The 19,498-nt window shown below is 37.1% G+C and overlaps 1 protein-coding gene across 5 annotated transcripts in view; it reads right to left on the reverse strand.

The window, feature by feature from the left end:
* The window catches only part of sulf2b (sulfatase 2b), a 544,470-nt gene extending 525,507 nt beyond the window's left edge, over nucleotides 1–18,963 (reverse strand). For 4 of the 5 annotated variants that reach the window (XR_015522636.1, XM_087305144.1, XM_087305162.1 and 1 more), the window contains exons 1-4: nucleotides 18,832–18,963; nucleotides 17,690–17,873; nucleotides 17,476–17,563; nucleotides 2,450–2,678 (exon numbers count right to left, since the gene is read on the reverse strand). The gene's annotated coding sequence lies outside the window, so the exon portion shown is untranslated. The remainder of the gene's footprint in view (nucleotides 1–2,449; nucleotides 2,679–17,475; nucleotides 17,564–17,689; nucleotides 17,874–18,831) is intronic. The other variant, XM_087305153.1, reaches the window with a different exon arrangement.
* Between the last annotated feature and the right edge of the window lie 535 nt (nucleotides 18,964–19,498).

Here is a 19,498-nt window from a genome sequence, read left to right on the forward strand (position 1 = left end):
GAATAAAGGCAGGTTTAAATATTTTGAAACCCATTTAAAGGTCAACATTATTAGTTCCCTTAAGCAATAAATATTTTTGATTGTCTGCAGAAGAAACTACTGTTATACAATGACTTGCCTAATTACCCTAATTAAGCCTTTGAATTGCACTTTAATCTAAATGCTTGTGTTTTTAAAAACATATAGTAAAATATTATGTAAAACCCATTACTTTTCTAACATTATTAACTACAGTATGTATGGGCGGATACCTGTATTTCTAAATTTCGATTTTCATTTGATTCGTTCAGCAAATCAGTTGTTCCCAAACCCCTCTGCTTATCTGCGCAGATTGGTCCGATGAACCAGTCTGTTATGATTGGTCGACTGAGTTTAGCTTAAGACAAAGAGAAATGTCCACCCTGACTTAACAACAATTTTGAAGTAGTCAGAGAGCAGAGTGTATGTGTGAGCCCAATGCAGGAGTGCATTAAAGCAATGCAGTTAAACACCAGCATAATGCTCTATTCTTAATCATAAGTAAAAACAGTGACACACATTCAGTATTAATCCACAAAGTGGCAAAAGCAGGACATTTATAAAATGTGACCACCCCAAGTGTATAGTAACAGCTGCCAGTGGCCATAGCAACGACAAACAGCAGAGAATTGCAAGCTCTCAAATGCATATACATCCGTAAACAGAGTGGCATGCATTACGTTTTCAAGATCACAGCACAAGGCTCGGTCTATAGTGCCGAGGCATTTTTGCAAAAAAAAATTTTTTTAAAAATAAAAAAAAAACTTTAACCACTGACTCTCCACAGCCTCATCTTTGGGTAGGGAAAGTAACACCAACTTTTCCTCACACTTCAGAGCACAGCATCTCGATTCAACCGGGATCTGCTAAAGTGTTTGTCTTTTTTAGTTTCTACAGTGTTTTTGGGAGGGGGTTAAATTTTCCAGGGTCTGTGCTCGCAACAAATGGGCTCCTTAATAGGGGCTCCTTAAGAACCAGCTTGGGCTTTTTTCCAATCATGTGTTTGTTTTCTTCAATCAAATAAAAACAGCAGGCTACCTCAAATCAATCGCTCTATGGAAAATATGCATTTAATTAATGCTCTTCCTGTTATTTGTATATCATAAACCTCTGCCAACATTTTAATAGAAGTTATTAATTTAAAGATTAGGACTTGAGCGTCTAGATTTACCCAAGAGCTTTTATTTCCTCTCTCACTCGCAGATCATGTGTGAGCGCTGCGTGTGATGATAGGTGTTTAAGCTATAAAATGAAAGCCTCAGTTTGGTAGGAAGGTATTATTATGCAAAAATCTACAAAAACTGGATTTGTTTGATTCGTAGATTATGTGTGCTATTTTTAAATGGGATATTTTAAAAGAACTATTAATATCTGTAATTTTCCAAATAGAAAAAAAGGTTGGTTAGTTGGTTGTATACAAAATCAGCACAACTATAGCCTATTTGTTTGTATGAGCAATGCCGGAGCACGCTCTGATGGAGAGAAAATCACGATGCTCTGACTTGAAGCCGACTTGTTTTTAAAGCAGAGCACATTTCAGAAAGTTTGGTTTTGTGGCTTCTTTCTCCAGTTGTGCAAATAAACAAAAGTGTTTATAACGCAGATCCAGGACAGAGGCAATCAGCATCAGTGCTGGTTGGGCATCAACTTGTCTGTGTCAAACTGTGACCAGCAATATTCTTCTTTCATTTTGCTTCTATGTCAAAATATGTCTGTAGGCACATGTTACCATCCCCCGAGTGAACAAATATGTGTTGCACATTTATGCAGCCAATTATAAAAAATTATATTATTTTTAAATCGTTTAACTGATACCATTAATCAGTTAAAAACGCACCCTTTTGGTTAATGGTGAATTGGTTATTATGAGCATCCCTGTTTCTAATACTGATATTTTTATTTTGGGTATTTCCAGATATCAATCATTTCAATTTATTAGTAATTTGTCTTTAAAACTTGGACAGAACAACTAAAAGAATATGAAACATGTTCCAGAGCACAACGTTACAGCTTGTCTGCTTTTCCAGAAAGTCAAATGTTTTGTATGAAAAAAAGTTCTCACCCAATCAAACAAACTAACTTTAAAATAGTGATGTTACATTCATGAATTATTAATTCTTTATAAAGAAAGCCTTTGGGTTAACAAAGCATCCCTCCAGAGCAGTGCATGGGCAGCTCAGTAAACCGGGTAGCTCACCTCTGATGTCCATTTAATCCTTTCATAGAATGATTAAACCTTGATCTAAAAGCCTTCGAATTCGATTTGTCAAAAGTTTTAACCGTACTGTATACACCTGTCACTGTTGCTGCTTTGCTGTTGAGTCTAAATAGCCTTTGTGAACAAATCAAATCAACTAGTATATCTCGATCTTGAATAAGGTACTGGACTATCCTAACAGTCAGTGTCGTTACATTTAATTATGTTACTTACCTCTTGTTTTCTCTAGTGACTATGTCTCTGTCCTAGTGCTGGTCTCTTCTGGTTCCCTGTCTGTTCTCCGTGTCTGAATTCTCTCTATTCCTGGTTACCCGTCTGCATCCCAGAGCATTCCAAGATTCAGGTGAAATCCTTGGATATTCCATTCGCGAACTGTTCCATGACCTCCATTTAATCTGCCATTGTCTGTTTTTTTTTCTGCTCCTGGTTCCCCATCTGTATACTAGAGCATTCCAAGATTTAAGTCAATTCCCTAAATATTACATTACTGAACTGTTTTATGACTTCTGTTAACTTATCATCATCCTTTAAATAAAATGTATATACTAACATACAATGCAAGGGTATACTGGTGTTTCCCAGCGCTGCATCATGGCTGGTAGGGCATTCACTTCGTAATAACACATGCTGGATAAGTTGGCGGTTCATTCTACTGAGGCAACCCCAGACTAATAAAGGGACTAAGCCGAAAAGAAAATGAATAATTGAATTAATGCAATACAAGTAGAAGTAAACTTAAAAATCACTACTTACTTTTTTATTTGCTTTTTCATTACTGTCCCAATCTTTTCTGATTTGTTTTTTTTTTAGCATGTAAATTTGTCTCATTCAGACAGACAAAAATGTTTGTAAGTAGTAAATGGGATAAGATTCATAATTTAATAAAATTATATTGATTAAATGTATTGACTAAAAATAATGTACTTTCAAATGTACAGAGTGGCAACTGGAGCAGTTTTATACGTGAGAACATGGGATAATTGCACTTGTTATGTACTACTAGTCAATCAACAATTCAAACTATTTTAAAGCATTAAATTGTTCAAAGGCCTTAAAATATTAAGTCCAGTTAAAGTAGCCTAATATAATTTAACATTTAACCCTAAAAAAAATATCATACATCACTAGACAGAGTATATCACTTTCACTTTCCCTTTCTCTCAGCGTATTCCCAGCTTTTTTTAATAGTTTTAATTAATTCTACAATATATATTTTTTCAATTTGTAATAGCCTATCATCTAAACTTTCAGGTTATACATTTGAGTTTGCATGACTGTAGCACTTAATAAATGAAAAAAGAACAGATTATTTGCGGAGTATACTAACAAATATGCATCCCGGCTTTATTTATAACGTACATAGTGCCAGTGGTGATTCTAGACCAGAGTAATTCCGGGGCCAGGCAGGGGCCACTTGTGCTTTTGGGGGGCACACTTTAACATACATAATTTTTCCATGCATCACTCTGCAGTCTTCATAAACCAGATAATTAAATAACTTAACTCAAAATAGTCTTCTATGTTAATTTATTTGACAAGTAACTTTGTATTGTAGTAGGATAATTAAAAAAACAATGTTAAGGTCAGTATTATTAGCCTCCTCTAGAAATATTTACTGTATATTTTTGAGTGTCTAAACAAAAAAAACAGTAATACAATAACTTGACTAATTATTCCAACTTTCCTGGTTAACATAGTTAAGTCTTTAAATGACACTTTAATCTGAATCATAGACTATAGAATACTTAATGGAAGATATAGATAAAAGATAAAGTAATTATTAGAAATTAGTTAAACTATTATGTTTAAAAACATGTTGTAAATAAATCATGTGTTTGAAGACTTGTGCTTTATGTCAATACTAAAAAAAACATATAATAAAGGCAAAACTAAACAAGTTGAAAATTACTTTTACATGACCGTGACTGAAAATTACATTTGATTAATGTGTTACATCTGTTCTGTACTTGCTGACAGTAAGTTCAACACTGCGTTTTCTATTATAAGTGGACATTTTGATGGTATTTCACAACATGAACATGACTGAAGTTGAATCTTTCTTTTACCTTTGTCAATTTGGGAGTTAACTTGTGACGAATGTGGGAAACTGATGTGCGCAGTTCAAAGCGTCAAATTTTATGGGGGACTGTTACGAACCGCACAGTTTTGCTGCGTGTATGTTCTTTCTGTCTTTCTCTTTCTCTCTCTCTCTCTCTGTACCGGCCCTGTCATTTTCTCAGGTACCGCCTACTTTGGAGCACTATTGGCTGACAGGACTGCCAATCCTAATCAGCCGTGTGACGATGACATCTCTCTCTGCCAATCGCGTTCGTTGCAGAGCCCTTTAAAAACGGAAGCGGCAACGGGAGAAATCAGCTGTTGTTGTTTTGGCGTGTTGTCTGTTTGGTGGTGTCCGTGTGCGTTGTCGCTATTACTGATGTGTGCTTTGATTGAGATCTATTGATGTTGACTTTGAGTGAGTAACTGATGACTTTGAGTGAGATTTGTTTGAGAGTTCTGACGTGTGTTGCTACAGCTATAGCCCGCTAATGCTCCATTCAAAACCTTCTGTGATTTGACAAGGGAGATCTGGAACAACATAGTAAGTCACGTGACATACATATTTGCACGCAGGATTATTGATGTATAGACACACTAGTTAGCGAAGTGCGCTAATTTTGTATTTTTATTTATTAGATAGAGTAAGTTCAGGGCGCTTTGCGCTGAAGACTTTTCTTTTCATATTGTTATTTTCTTATTTAGTGGATTGGGGAGGAGATTAAGGGAATGTTTTTGTTATATTTATTTCTTTGATTTCCATGCGCAAACTTCAGTTCCCTCTCCTATTTGTCTTGGTTCTTTTCAAATTTATCTTATGGTTTGTAAATATTGTAAATAATGTGGGAGCAATAAATCTTTTGCGGTGCTAATTTGTTGTTTGGTGTTTTCTTTTGCCATTCTTCAACATCAGTTTATACTTTGGTCATCTTTATGTTACTCCTTTTAATACCCTAGACAAATTGCCATCAAGGATCGTAACATGAAATGGGGGCTCGTCCGGGATATTTATCTGAGACATTAAATAAGATCAATTAAGGTAAGATAAAATAAATCATCTGGAATAAATTGAATTCATCAAGAAAATAATTTTAAAAAGTAATTTTTGAAATTAATATTTCTTAAATTTATCAGATGGTAATCTTTGAAAAAAATGACCAAAGAAAAGCTGTGTTGATGGCAACAGAAATTGCTGTATAGTAGTTGACATTTAGGTAAGTTGCAGAAGTAGCAGTTTGCAGCACTTTTTGAGCACGCGACACTTTAATTTAAAATGTTCAGTTTAGAGGAATTTGTTAAGAGTCCTTCATTGGAGCTGCTTGACGTTTGTCGGAAACAAGACTTGTTTTTGATTGCTGATCATTTTAAACTGGTAGTTAACAGACAGGATCGTAAAGCTGAAATTAAGCAGAAGTTAACAGAGCAGTTGGTTGAGCTTAATGTTCTTATCACGCCAAATATTGAAATGGATGAGACGGCTGATCATGCAAGCCCTGGTGATGAGGTGGTGACTTCTTTAGATATGGGAGATCAGAACGTGTGTAGTGGCAGTACAGATGCAGAAGCAGGGGTGGAGGCCGCTGTTGATACTAATGTTGGTTTGCCACCGTTTGAACCGTTCTCCCCATTCTCCATAGGTTCACGAGATGATGCGCGACTGAAAGTTCGCATGGCACGTCTTTATTATGATGCGCAAGAGCACACCCGTCGGGCTGAAATTGACTTGCGTTTGCAGATACGCAGACTCGAAATCGAGGCTGATACGCAGGTGAGACTGCGCCAGCTCGAGTTGGACGCTTCAAAGAAGGCTGTGGAGGCTATTCAGCCAGTTCCAGCTTCTTCCTCTTCTTCTTCAAATGTATCTCCGGTGTCGACTTCATCCACTTCAAGTTTTGACGTGAGTAAGCACATTGCGCTTGTTCCACAATTTAGAGAATCTGAAGTTGATTCTTATTTTAATGCGTTTGAACGCATTGCGACTTCATTGCACTGGCCACCTGAGTTCTGGTCTTTGTTACTGCAATGTAAACTTGTAGGCAAGGCTATGGAAGTTTATTCTACTTTATCACTTGAAGAGAGTTTAAAGTATGATTCAGTTAAATCAGCAATACTTCGTGCATACGAATTAGTTCCCGAAGCTTATAGACAGAAGTTTAGGACGCATAGGAAAACTTCTAATCAAACTTTTGTGGAGTTTGCTAGAGAAAAGGGCACGCTTTTTGATAAATGGTGTGTAGCTAGTGATGTGGCAGATTTTAAATCACTGCGTGAGCTTGTTCTTTTAGAGGAGTTCAAGAATTGTTTGCCTGAGAAAGTGGTAGTTTATCTTAACGAACAGAAGGTAAATTCATTGTCACATGCCGCTGTTCTCTCTGATGAATTCATTTTAACTCACAAGAACGTATTTGTTCACTCACGTGTGGAGAATGCACCTGCCGTTCCAATTTTATCTAACACACAGTTTGTGCGCTCGAAAAATAATGCACCAAGAGTTGGCGATGAACGTAACTGTTACTATTGCCATGTAAAAGGTCATGTAATAGTTGACTGCCCCCGACTTAAACGAAAACAACAATCACAAGCTAAACCTGTAGGTTTTGTTAAGACTTTTAATCAGAGTGTGGCTGAAAACTCAAAAGATAAGGTGGAGGAGACGTTCCGTCCTTTTATTCTTAAGGGGTTAATTTCTCTGACTGGTCGTGATGAGGATCAAAAGGAAATCACAATGCTTCGTGATACAGGCTCAATGCAAAGTTTTATTGTTGAAAGTGCGATCAAATTTTCTGATGAGACGTCATGTCATTCTAGTGTAGTAGTGCAAGGAATTGAAATGGGATGTGTAAAGAGACCTTTGCATAATCTGCATTTAAAAAGTGATCTATGTTCTGGACTTGTCCGTGTTGCAGTTTGTTCTTCACTGCCTATGAAAGGGGTAGATTTTATCCTGGGCAATGATTTAGCCGGAGGAAAAGTCATGCCGTTATTAGAAGTTCTGGATGAACCGACAGAATGCACGTCTGATGAGGTGGGTGAAGCCTATCCTCATGTTTTTCCTGTGTGCGCTGTCACTCGTGCGCAGTCGCGTAAAGAGATTGAATTGAATGACTCTTTCTTTCCTTCTGTTGTAAATGGAGAGGAAAATTTGAACTTTGAGAAAAAGAAACCAGAAAAGGTGAGGATTTTGCACGATGTAACTGACACTAATTCATTGCTTTTAAAGATCACACGAGAAAAATTGATCACTGCACAGAAAGAAGACAAAACATTGACTACACCTTTTAATGCTGCAATTTCACATGATTTGGCCAAGACAAAACAAAGCGCTTACATTTTAGACAACGACTTGTTAATGCGTAAGTGGTGTTCGTCACCTGACAAGGCAGAATTGGATGCTTTTTATCAGATTGTTGTTCCTGCCCCATATCGCCCACATGTGTTATGCTTGGCACATGATCATCCACTTTCGGGTCATCTGGGTGTAAGGAAAACTTACAATCGGATTTTAAAACACTTTTTCTGGCCTGGATTAAAAAGTGATGTAACTCGTTATTGCCGTTCTTGCCATGTTTGTCAAATTGCGGGAAAACCAAATCAGGTTGTTCCACCAGCACCGTTAAAACCCATACCTGTTCTTGGCGATCCATTCGAACATGTCCTTATTGACTGTGTAGGTCCGTTTAAAAAATCCAAAAGTGGTAATCAATTTCTGCTCACAGTCATGTGTTTAGCCACTCGATTTCCTGAAGCAATTCCTTTGAGAAAAGTCACTGCACCTGTTATTGTTAAGGCATTAGTTAAGTTTTTCTCGACTTTTGGTTTGCCTAAAATAGTGCAAAGTGACCAGGGCACTAATTTCATGTCCAAGCTGTTCAAACAGGTCATGCAAAATTTAGGAATCACACATCGCACCTCCAGTGCTTACCATCCAGAAAGCCAAGGAGCTCTGGAGCGTTTTCACCAAACTTTGAAGTCGATGTTGAGGAAATATTGCATGCAGACTGGTAATGAGTGGGATGAAGGTATTCCAATGCTGATGTTCGCGATTAGAGAGAGTGTTCAGGAGTCACTCGGCTTTAGCCCAGCTGAGTTGGTCTATGGATACCAATTGCGCGGACCTTTGAAGGTTCTAAAAGATCAAATTCTGGAAACTGACAATTCAAAAACGAATGTTTTAGAGTACGTAACAAAGTTTCGAGCAAGGTTGCAGACCGCTTGTTCAATTGCTAGAGATTCACTTGCCCGTGCGCAAAAAGAAATGAAACGAACATTTGACAAAAAGGCAGTTGCGCGTTCTTTTAAGCCTGGTGACGCAGTTCTTGTTTTTATGCCTATACCTGGTTCTTCACTGTCAGCTAAATTTTTCGGACCGTACGAAGTGAAAGAAAAATTGAGCGAGACTAATTATGTGATCTGTACACCCGACCGAAGACGAAAAACCCGCACTTGTCATGTGAATATGCTTAAACTTTATCATTCGAGGGCACAGGATGATGCTGAGAAAATGACGGATAATGCTGTTATTTCTGTTGTTGCTGTGACAGAAAATCCTGTTGATGCTGATGAAGATGGGCTTATGTTTCCAAGTATTTCTCAGTCTACCGTGAGTTTGTCTAATTCTGAGATTTTAAAAGATCTTGATTCACATTTTAAAAACTTGACTGTTGATCAGAAACGCGATCTTGTGACATTAATTTCTGAATTTAAGTGTCTGTTTAATGATGTCCCAACACTCACAAATGTCATTCAACATGACATTGATGTCAAAGATGCTCGTCCAGTCCGACAGCACGCTTACAGAGTAAATTCTGTGAAACGTTCAGTTATGCAGCAAGAGGTTGACTATTTGCTGGATAATGGTCTTGCTAAGCCTAGCTCTAGTCCATGGAGTTCTCCATGTATTTTAGTGCCAAAATCTGATGGTTCTTTTAGATTCTGCACAGATTTTAGAAAAGTAAATGCACTAACGGTTCCTGACAACTATCCACTTCCTAGAATGGAGGATTGTGTTGACAATGTAGGATATGCCAAATTTGTGAGTAAATTAGACATGCTGAAAGGTTATTGGCAAATACCACTTTCGTCTAGAGCATCTGATATTGCTGCTTTTATCACTCCAGATGCGTTTGCACAATATACGGCCATGGCGTTCGGACTCCGAAACGCACCTGCTACCTTTCAGAGGTTAGTAAACACTGTTTTAGCCGGTATTCCTAATTGTAGCGCTTATTTGGATGATGTTGTTGTTTATTCCAGAGATTGGAGTGAACATTTGAAGTCATTACGTGATGTATTTCAACGTTTTGCAAGTGCTTCATTGACCCTTAACTTGGCAAAATGTGAGTTTGGTCAGGCGAAGGTGACTTATTTGGGAAAAGAAGTGGGACATGGTCAAGTTCGACCTGTGGAAGCGAAAGTTGAGGCTATATCTGAGTTCCCAGTTCCTACGACACGGCGTGAACTCCGAAGATTTCTCGGAATCGCTGGTTATTATCGCAGCTTCTGTAGAAATTTCTCGTCTGTGGTTAGTCCATTAACTTCACTCTTAAGCCCTTCTAAATCGTTTGTGTGGGATGAAAAATGCCAATATGCATTTGAGAGTGTGAAAACACTGTTGAGTAGTTCACCAGTTCTTGCAGCCCCTGATTTAAATCGTCCATTCAAACTTGAGGTTGATGCAAGTAATGTTGGCGCTGGTGCTGTGTTACTGCAAGATGATGAGCAGGGTATAGCTCACCCGGTGAGTTATTTTTCGAGGAAGTTTAACAAGAATCAGTTAAACTATTCTGTGATTGAAAAGGAGACACTTGCTTTAATTTTTGCATTGCAACACTTTGAAGTTTATGTTGGATGTAGTGTACAGCCTTTGATCGTTTTTACGGATCATAGTCCACTGACATTTCTTTCAAAGTTGTATAATCACAACCAGAGATTGACACGGTGGTCACTCTTCTTGCAAAGTTACAACTTGGATATTAGGCACAAGAAGGGAGTTGAGAATATTTTAGCGGATGCACTGTCACGAGTATAAACTTTTTTTTTGTTTTGAAAAAGAGTTTATTCTTAAGTGGGGGAGTGTTACGAACCGCACAGTTTTGCTGCGTGTATGTTCTTTCTGTCTTTCTCTTTCTCTCTCTCTCTCTCTGTACCGGCCCTGTCATTTTCTCAGGTACCGCCTACTTTGGAGCACTATTGGCTGACAGGACTGCCAATCCTAATCAGCCGTGTGACGATGACATCTCTCTCTGCCAATCGCGTTCGTTGCAGAGCCCTTTAAAAACGGAAGCGGCAACGGGAGAAATCAGCTGTTGTTGTTTTGGCGTGTTGTCTGTTTGGTGGTGTCCGTGTGCGTTGTCGCTATTACTGATGTGTGCTTTGATTGAGATCTATTGATGTTGACTTTGAGTGAGTAACTGATGACTTTGAGTGAGATTTGTTTGAGAGTTCTGACGTGTGTTGCTACAGCTATAGCCCGCTAATGCTCCATTCAAAACCTTCTGTGATTTGACAAGGGAGATCTGGAACAACATAGTAAGTCACGTGACATACATATTTGCACGCAGGATTATTGATGTATAGACACACTAGTTAGCGAAGTGCGCTAATTTTGTATTTTTATTTATTAGATAGAGTAAGTTCAGGGCGCTTTGCGCTGAAGACTTTTCTTTTCATATTGTTATTTTCTTATTTAGTGGATTGGGGAGGAGATTAAGGGAATGTTTTTGTTATATTTATTTCTTTGATTTCCATGCGCAAACTTCAGTTCCCTCTCCTATTTGTCTTGGTTCTTTTCAAATTTATCTTATGGTTTGTAAATATTGTAAATAATGTGGGAGCAATAAATCTTTTGCGGTGCTAATTTGTTGTTTGGTGTTTTCTTTTGCCATTCTTCAACATCAGTTTATACTTTGGTCATCTTTATGTTACTCCTTTTAATACCCTAGACAAATTGCCATCAAGGATCGTAACAGGGACAGATAGGGGGGCCAAGCTTGTTGACACTAGGCTTGGGTACCGAAACACCGGTACCTTTGTAATCGGTATGTACCGGATTAAATCAGCATATGAATTTTGGTGCCTCATTTCGGTGCCACTGGTGTTGCAACAAGGACGTAAGAAGCATTAAGGGGTGCATCAAAGGCACAAATAAGTATGCGTTGTCACAGCATCTCTAAATATTTATTTCTAAACAACTTTGAGGAATACGGACAGGTAATGTCAGGCGTTTGTACTTGTTGCTTTAGGAACGGATGTACGAACGCAATGCACCCAGTACAGTGCATTCGTTGAGTAAGAGAGACTTTTCTCAGTTTAGTATGCATGACCGTGTTCATCAAATTTGCTTAACCTAAGCGTTCTAAAGCGTATTTTACAAGCAAGGATTCTGACACAGTGACATGAAGCAAATGCTTTACAAAACTTGCGTTGAAGGGGAAAACACATCAAGCTTAATGACACATTTGAGGGCTCAAAGGCAGAGGATTATGTTTCTGACATAATCTAGCACTTTTAATATTCGTACATGGACACCAATGCTCAGATTTTAATATGATTTAGACAATACTCTGGTTTAGAGTCTAGACTACCATGTTAACAGTGATTTTTGATAACCTTAAAGGACCACAGACACCTGCGTCGTGAAATGCAGAGGTTTTTTTCTTTCCTTTTAACGTGCGGTATCTAGTTCCATTAAAAGAGCACTTTTCCCCCAGTCCCCATGTCAACAAGCTTGGCCCCACTAAATTTGGACATGTATTTTTGTGTCAAAACACCACGGAGAAGCAAGATCAGCCATCGGTGGCAGAATGCGGTGTCACGAGCACTCGCTCTCTCTGTCAGTGATGGTGCTGCGCGCATTAGCCTAGTTCCCTGCATTTGTCAGAGGTTGATGCCCAGATTGACACAGGTATTAGTAATTTTAACACTTTTAATATAGGAACTCCTCAGCTATGCAGAGACCATTATTAATCAGAAATCTAGTGTACATAGTTTTACAAAGGAAATTCAGTATTAAATTTACAAACAGTCGGCAAGTACCAAAGAACAGATGTAACACATTGATCAAATGTAATTTTCATTCACACTCATGTAAGTCATATTCAACTAGTTTACTTTTGCCTTCATTCATTTTTGATTTCTGTCTTCAACACATGATTTATTTACAACACATTTTTAAACATAATAGTTTAACTACCTGGTTTCTAATATCTACTTTTTTATCTTCTCAATGGTGACGGTCAGTGCATAATATTTTATTTTGCAAGACTGTTTCAGACAAAGTCCCTTTAAGTATTTTATAGTTTTTTTATTCAGATTAAAGTGTAATTTAAAGACTATCAGTTAACTACGAAAGTTTAAATAATCAGTCAAATTATTTTGTAACTGATTTGTTGTGTATATCAAAAATATACAGTAAATATTTAAGTAGGCTAATAATACTGACCTTAATTTTTTTAAGAAAAAAATTCTTTATTCAAGAAATAAACATTAAGAAATACGACTTATTATGACTCCAAATACGACTTATTATGACTCCAGAATAATTATTTTTTAGGAAACACTGAGACAACTTTCAGAAACATTATTTTAAATGAATGGGAGGGCAAAATAAATTGACTTCAACTGTAGGCCTATCTGTTAAAGTTTACAGGTGCAACAATGTGACTTGATGTACTTAAATGTTAGAAATGTGTTACACCAGTACAAAGTGACTTGTTAAATAAATTAACAAGGAACATTATTTTGAGTTTAAATTATTTTATTATCTTGTTTATGAAGACTGCAGAGTGATGCATGGAAAAAAATGACTTTGAATAATTTAAGTATTTTGTGATATACGGTAAAATGTGCCCCCCAAAAGTACAAGTGGCCCCTGAACTGAAAAGGAGTTCAGTAATTTGATGACAGCCTTTCCACAGGTTAGTATTAACCCAACCTAATTTCATAATGCAATAAAAGATTTTTCAAGAGTCATCCACCATAATTTTGTGGCTCAAAAGTATCGGTTCAGGCATCGTTTTGGCACTGGTATCGTTTTAAAAGTATCAATTTAGCACCGGTATCGAAATAAACCCAACCCTAGTTGACACGGGAGCCCCGTAGAGGTGTGCATATAGCTGTGCATGCATTTAAAACAATTTCATAATCAGTGGCTTCCTCATGCACGCACATTATAGGACTACACAATATATAGTATGCTAAAATCAGTATGCAAACCGAGTAGTATGTCCGAATTCTTAGAATTCGAAAATCAGTATGCGAGAAATACCCGGATGACTTATTACTTCCGGCGAGATTCTGGAGTGCGCATCCAAAGCGACGCAGGTAGGCCACATGACCATGACAAAATGGCGGATGTAGTACGTCTGAATTCCATTCATACTTTTTACATTCATACTGTAAAGAACGTACTTTTCTAACGGCCGAGTAGTATGTTTAAATTCAAATGCATAACCTACTAAATAGTAGGCAGTTTCGGATGCAGCCAATATCATTATACACAACAGCCTTCGGATTTGCACAAATCAAAGGGGTTGACACATTGAGCTTGGAAAATATGAAAATCCATATTTCAATAGAAGAATCACAACACTGCTGTATACACGTCACTTTGTATACAGCATAAAACTGTATAAAATGTATAAAACTGATAAACATTGCCAAAGAGTGTATCTTTCTTTCTTTGATTTGTCTCACTCTTCTATTGTGGGAGGTAAGGTTCAATCTGTGAATTATAGTATGTAATCAAAATAAATTTTCGATAATAAGAATATTGCTATTATATTTGTTGTTTGTCACGTGTATAATATGCAAGTATTTCTTTAGAAACATCACGGGTGTAATCCTCAATTAAGCTTGAATTAATATAACCCTAAAGGTTTTAAAAGATATGTCAGTGATGAATCAAATATTATTTTCAAGATTATTTAGCATTTTCTGACTTATCGAGTGGAAATTGGTTCAGCACATGGATGGAAAAAAGGCCAAAAGCAGCACTCTCCAGTATTAACTTTGGCTTTTGTGGTTAATGGGGAGTGACGGCCCATTGAAAAGGAAGTTTCTTTCTGTAAAGAAAGCACACCCTACCACATGCAGTATTGTATCTCTCTCGTTCAGCCTCTTTCTTCAACACAGAGCCCTTCTTTACTGTTTTCCATTTTCACTCACACAAGAGATGAAAACGTATACCAAAATAATATACATTACGTTAACAGCTAGTTTGAATCTCGATTACTGGATTCTTTAAAAGGCAAAATTCATTATGTTATGCACAGTCGTCCATTTTCAATATGTTCTCCAAGTATTTGTGTCTGTATACTTGTGTCAAGTATGTTGTTATGAAATGAGAGCGTGTGAGGAGGACGCTACAGGGACTGACAGGATTTATTAGTGTCTCGAACAGTGACAGAATGTAATATAAAAGATGTCACTCTGCTGAAATGAATCACTCACTTCTGGGCAACTCAAAGATGTTTTCTCCAAATGGCTTCTGTAATGCCCTTCAGTTGGTTTCAGTAAAGAGTTTAACCTTACCTGTTGGCATTTGACAAAATAGTTTGCTGTAATCTCATATTTGTGCTTCTTTCTCTGTGGTCTCTTTTTTGGAAATGTTTGTGTTTGATTCAGTGTAAACTTACACCAGTTAGAGAAATGAGGGCAGTTTCTTACATTTTATATGTTTAGCACTTTTTAGACATAGTGTTTCAATATTGTCTCTATGTTGCCAATGAAAACAAACACAGAGCTAGAGTTTAGATTCTCTACCCAAGCCCAAACCCAGACTTGACTTTCTATCTTAGGCCAGGTCGTGATAAAGCATTTGTGTTTTTTATTTTTTATTTTCTTAATTAGCCTAATTGGGTAAAAAGCTGTCATAATTTTAAAAATGTATACGAATATTTTAGCTAAGTGAGCCTAAGCAACACATGTATGGGTCTACAAAGTTTGAGTCTAGATCAGGGCTATTCAATTGACGCCCCAGGGGCCAGGTTCGGAGCAAATTTTTCCGGTCCTCCAAACAGTGTGACCAAGACATCAAAAATAAATTTAGTTTAGTCGAAAAACGGCCGCTATAGTTATGAAGTGAAGTGCGTCTGTTCAATATAGCACGAGCTGCAGTTGAAGGCTGCACAAAGAGTGAGTCACCATAAGCGTGTGACATGGGCAGCCGAAAAACATTTGGATGCTTTTGTACAAAAGGACTTTTGTACAGTGCACTGATTTCGTTAACAGGGGTGCAACAATTAGCACATTTCACTATTACTGGGCTTTAATACGTCACAGTTAATTAATCGTAAAGGCTTCTTTAAGCCGCACGGAACTAAAGGAAACTGCTGAAGTTTCACAAAGTTATGCCAAGTTGCCAACTGTGCGCTACTTTAAAGTTCACCAAGTACACTGAGGCTAATACGCACGCACACGGATTAACTACAGCAGCGGCCATTCCCATATCACGATTTTCCACTTGCAAGTTTGTTATTTCTAATGTTAGAACATATGAATATATGCGCACACAAGCGGAGTGACGCGCTTGCGGCTTTCCGGGCGTACGCAGTAGAAAACATCTCCCAGTGAGTTGTGCATGGCTTTCAGTGCAATGTAAACAAAAGATATGTTAGACAAATTATTATTAAAATGATTATGTACTGTATGTATGAATGCAGATGGCAACAACAGTTGTTCTAAATAACTTACCTAATATAAAGCTTGAATTTACATTAGATGTGATAACAGTGAAATCATGATTATTCTTCAGACTATATAATCGTACAACCAAAATCTATCATTGTTGCATCCATAATTGATATACAGTTCAAAACATAACATATGAATGTGTCTGAATGTAGAAGAAGCCTACTTCAGCAATGCACTGTTTTTGCTGTGCTCTGAAATACAACATTTGAATGTTTGTAAAAAAAAAAAAACTCTTTTGTACAATGCAGTGATTTTTATGTAGTTTCAAAATACAATATATTAACATTTTAATGTAGAAAAAGCCAACGTGGGTGTCTTAAGGACAAATACAGCATATAGGCTCTTATATGCAGCTGTGTCATCACTCGTATAGCCAGTCATATCTCTCCAGCCCTTCGTTTGGGATGTTTTTCATGAACCGGGCCCCATGACAAACTAACTGAATAGCCCTGTGCTAGATCTTGCAAAAGCTTCTCCTCCACTGGCATACATTCACACTGCATGCGCAAGCAGATCATACTATGATCTTCTATGTGAAGCTGCTTTGACACAATCTACATTGTAAAAGCACTATAAAAATAAAGGTGAATTAAATTGAATTGAGGTGAAGCAGCGCGTGTGCTGCGCATATTGTAGTAAAGCAGAAGCAGTGTAAATATCAGTGTATCTTAGCATCTTGCATTTATTCATTCATTTTTCTTTTCAGCTTAGTAATTTCATTCATTGTATTGTCCTCAGTGTATCTTATCGATGCATTTATTGGGTAATATCATGACTTTTTACTGTCAATCAATATGTTTTTGGTCATTATTACTGCACTGTCACTTTAACTGAGCGTAATAGACCCAGCGTCGAAATGATCGTGCACTGCTGCTTCAGCTCTGCTAATGCTCCGTGCTGACGCTGACTTGCGGTGTGAAAGACGCTTAATGATAATGGAGACTTCCACCATGAACAGACACATGAAGCAGGCTTGTCATGGTAGAAAGGATGATAGGTAGCCTTCAGTATCCCCTTTTGTTATGATCCTGAATTCTAAATAAACAAACAATTCAGTTTACATGCTTCGTCCTTGTTGCATTGTTCAGTAAGATAAATCTGAACTAATTTCTGTACTTCAAACAACTCAGAATTGTAGTTATTAAAAATTGGTCAAGTTTAGTTGGGCCTGGGCTCATAATTACAGTTAATGTGTCGGAACGGGTCGGGCTCGAACACATAGGTGTAGGGCCAGGTTTAATTTTTTTTTTTAATTAATCCCTATCTAACCTTTACCTAGAGCTATATTGCCACCATGCTTTTTGTTTAAAACAAATAATTTGTCAAATTTCCAGCATTTTAATGTTCATATTTTTACATCTAAACATTATGATTAAACCAATTAACCTGACAACATTATTTATGTATCTGTACTTAGTGTATTCATAGCACTGCATTAAATAGTGTAACCACTCCAAAGAGTAAAGATATATTTAAAGAGTTTAACTTACCTGAAAACTTTCAATTTACTTTCTCTTCTGTGTCTTGGGAATGTTTGCATTAGTCGAGTATGATTTGACAGCAGACCTCCAGCATTTCCTGTTGAAAAATAAACATATAGAAAAGAATGACCTACCTTTTATGTATACACATTACACAAATTCTCTAAATTGCAGACACATTATTGCATACATGATGGAAACAAAAAGTTTGAGCTCACAGTACCTCGTTGAACTTTGCTCGCCCTTTTACTTTTGCGTGTAACATCCGTCATGCACACTTCTTCATGCATCCACGACTCATCCATAACAGAGAGTTGTTTTCTCTGGCTACCCCGAGGGCCCTCTTCCTCCAGTTTATTATTCTAAGCCAAGAGTGTTCGGCTCAAATGACCCTGTGATCCTTCTCCCTGAGAGAGAGGGGACGTATCGACACAGACAAATAAGACAGGAGATCTTCAAGATAATTCTTAGGTTGAACAATAGAAAATCAGAAAATCATGAAAACCGTTTAAGGCAAAGCACCGGATTTGAAAATACTGTCTTATGTTTTAAGATTCTACTTATTCTTATTCGAACTCATCATTGGCCACTATAGCAGTCTAGCTTAGCAGGGCTCAACAATAAGGACTGACCGATGGCCCAGGAGTGTGTTACTGGCCAGATCAGGCACTATTTGACAATTGCATGCAAATATTCATAGAATTGAGAAACAGTTTATGTTTTTAAGCCTTTAAATTATGGATGTCCAGATCCGATCATGTAATCGGAAATTGGGTTTGATCTTGCTGTTTCACTCGATTGGAATCGGACGATACCTCCTGATCAGGACTCAAATGCATGTGTAACGTTACAAAACGATGCTTAATCAATTGCTCAAACCATGTTTTTTTTTCGTTGTGGACTCGTGTACGTTACTTGTGCCTTGGGAGTCGTGTTAACTCGTGACCCTTGCGCTCACACATGTAACGTTAACGTATAAGCAACCTTGGTGTGGGGCGATCACATGTTTAATTTTTTAAAACCTAACACAAAATTAAATAAGAAAGCCATCTATTACATTTATACAGAGCAGAAGTTTACTGTAGTAAAGCAGTCAATTAGCGAAATTATTCCAAAACTAAAATACGATCAAAACAGTTAACGTTAGCATGTAAGTTAAGTTAGCTATTACAAAAAAGCAACAAGTTAGGAATGAATTGAACTGTAAAGTTAGCCTAATGGACTAACTTTATAAGAAATACTTAAGCAAACATTAAGCAAACAAACTGTATATTAAACACAATACTGGGGAATCCGCATCCTGCTGTGATGAAAACATTTAGCAAACTGTTAACAAATAACGTTAACAAAACTGAAGTGACTTACCAATGAAGACAAACTATGAAAAAGGTGAATAAACACTGTTAAAGATAAGTAACTTTCCCTTTACACACAGTGCTGTCCACAGTGGCCGTATTTGCTTCGTTTTGCTAAAACAAAACAAAAATATGAATCTTTGTTTTGGATGGTTAAACTGACTCGGTTAATGGGTGACGGTTAAACTGATTCAGTGAATCAATGACGGTTAAGCTGACTCACAGTGGTTTGCCGCCACCTATTGGAGGATTTGGTTTCACGTATTATTTCATTTCATTTGGTTTTTAACATTTTTTGTTTCACACAGTACGCCTATTTTATTTAAACTTATATTATTAATTAAATAGTAATGTTTTATGTAGAGCGCCTACAGGAGGGCTACATACATCATGCAGATTCCATCTTCCCAAATAGAAACACTACATTAATAATAAATATTACTGTGTTTTTGAACCATAGTGTATTATACTGTATATATTAAAGTATTTACATCACTTTGTTAATGAATGATGCTGAATACTGTATTGTTAACTATTGTGACCTGATAACTGTACATAATAATACTGTAGTATACTTTAGTATTTACTGAGGTGTATTATAGAATACCATTCATGCAGATTTGGCATTAAACTTAAAGGCACTCCAGTTTTGCCAGATGTGGCACTGTCTTTAAGGA

This window comes from Danio rerio, chromosome 23 (genome assembly GCF_052040795.2).
Source record: "Danio rerio strain M-AB ecotype USA chromosome 23, GRCz13ab, whole genome shotgun sequence".
Lineage (NCBI taxonomy): Eukaryota > Metazoa > Chordata > Actinopteri > Cypriniformes > Danionidae > Danio > Danio rerio.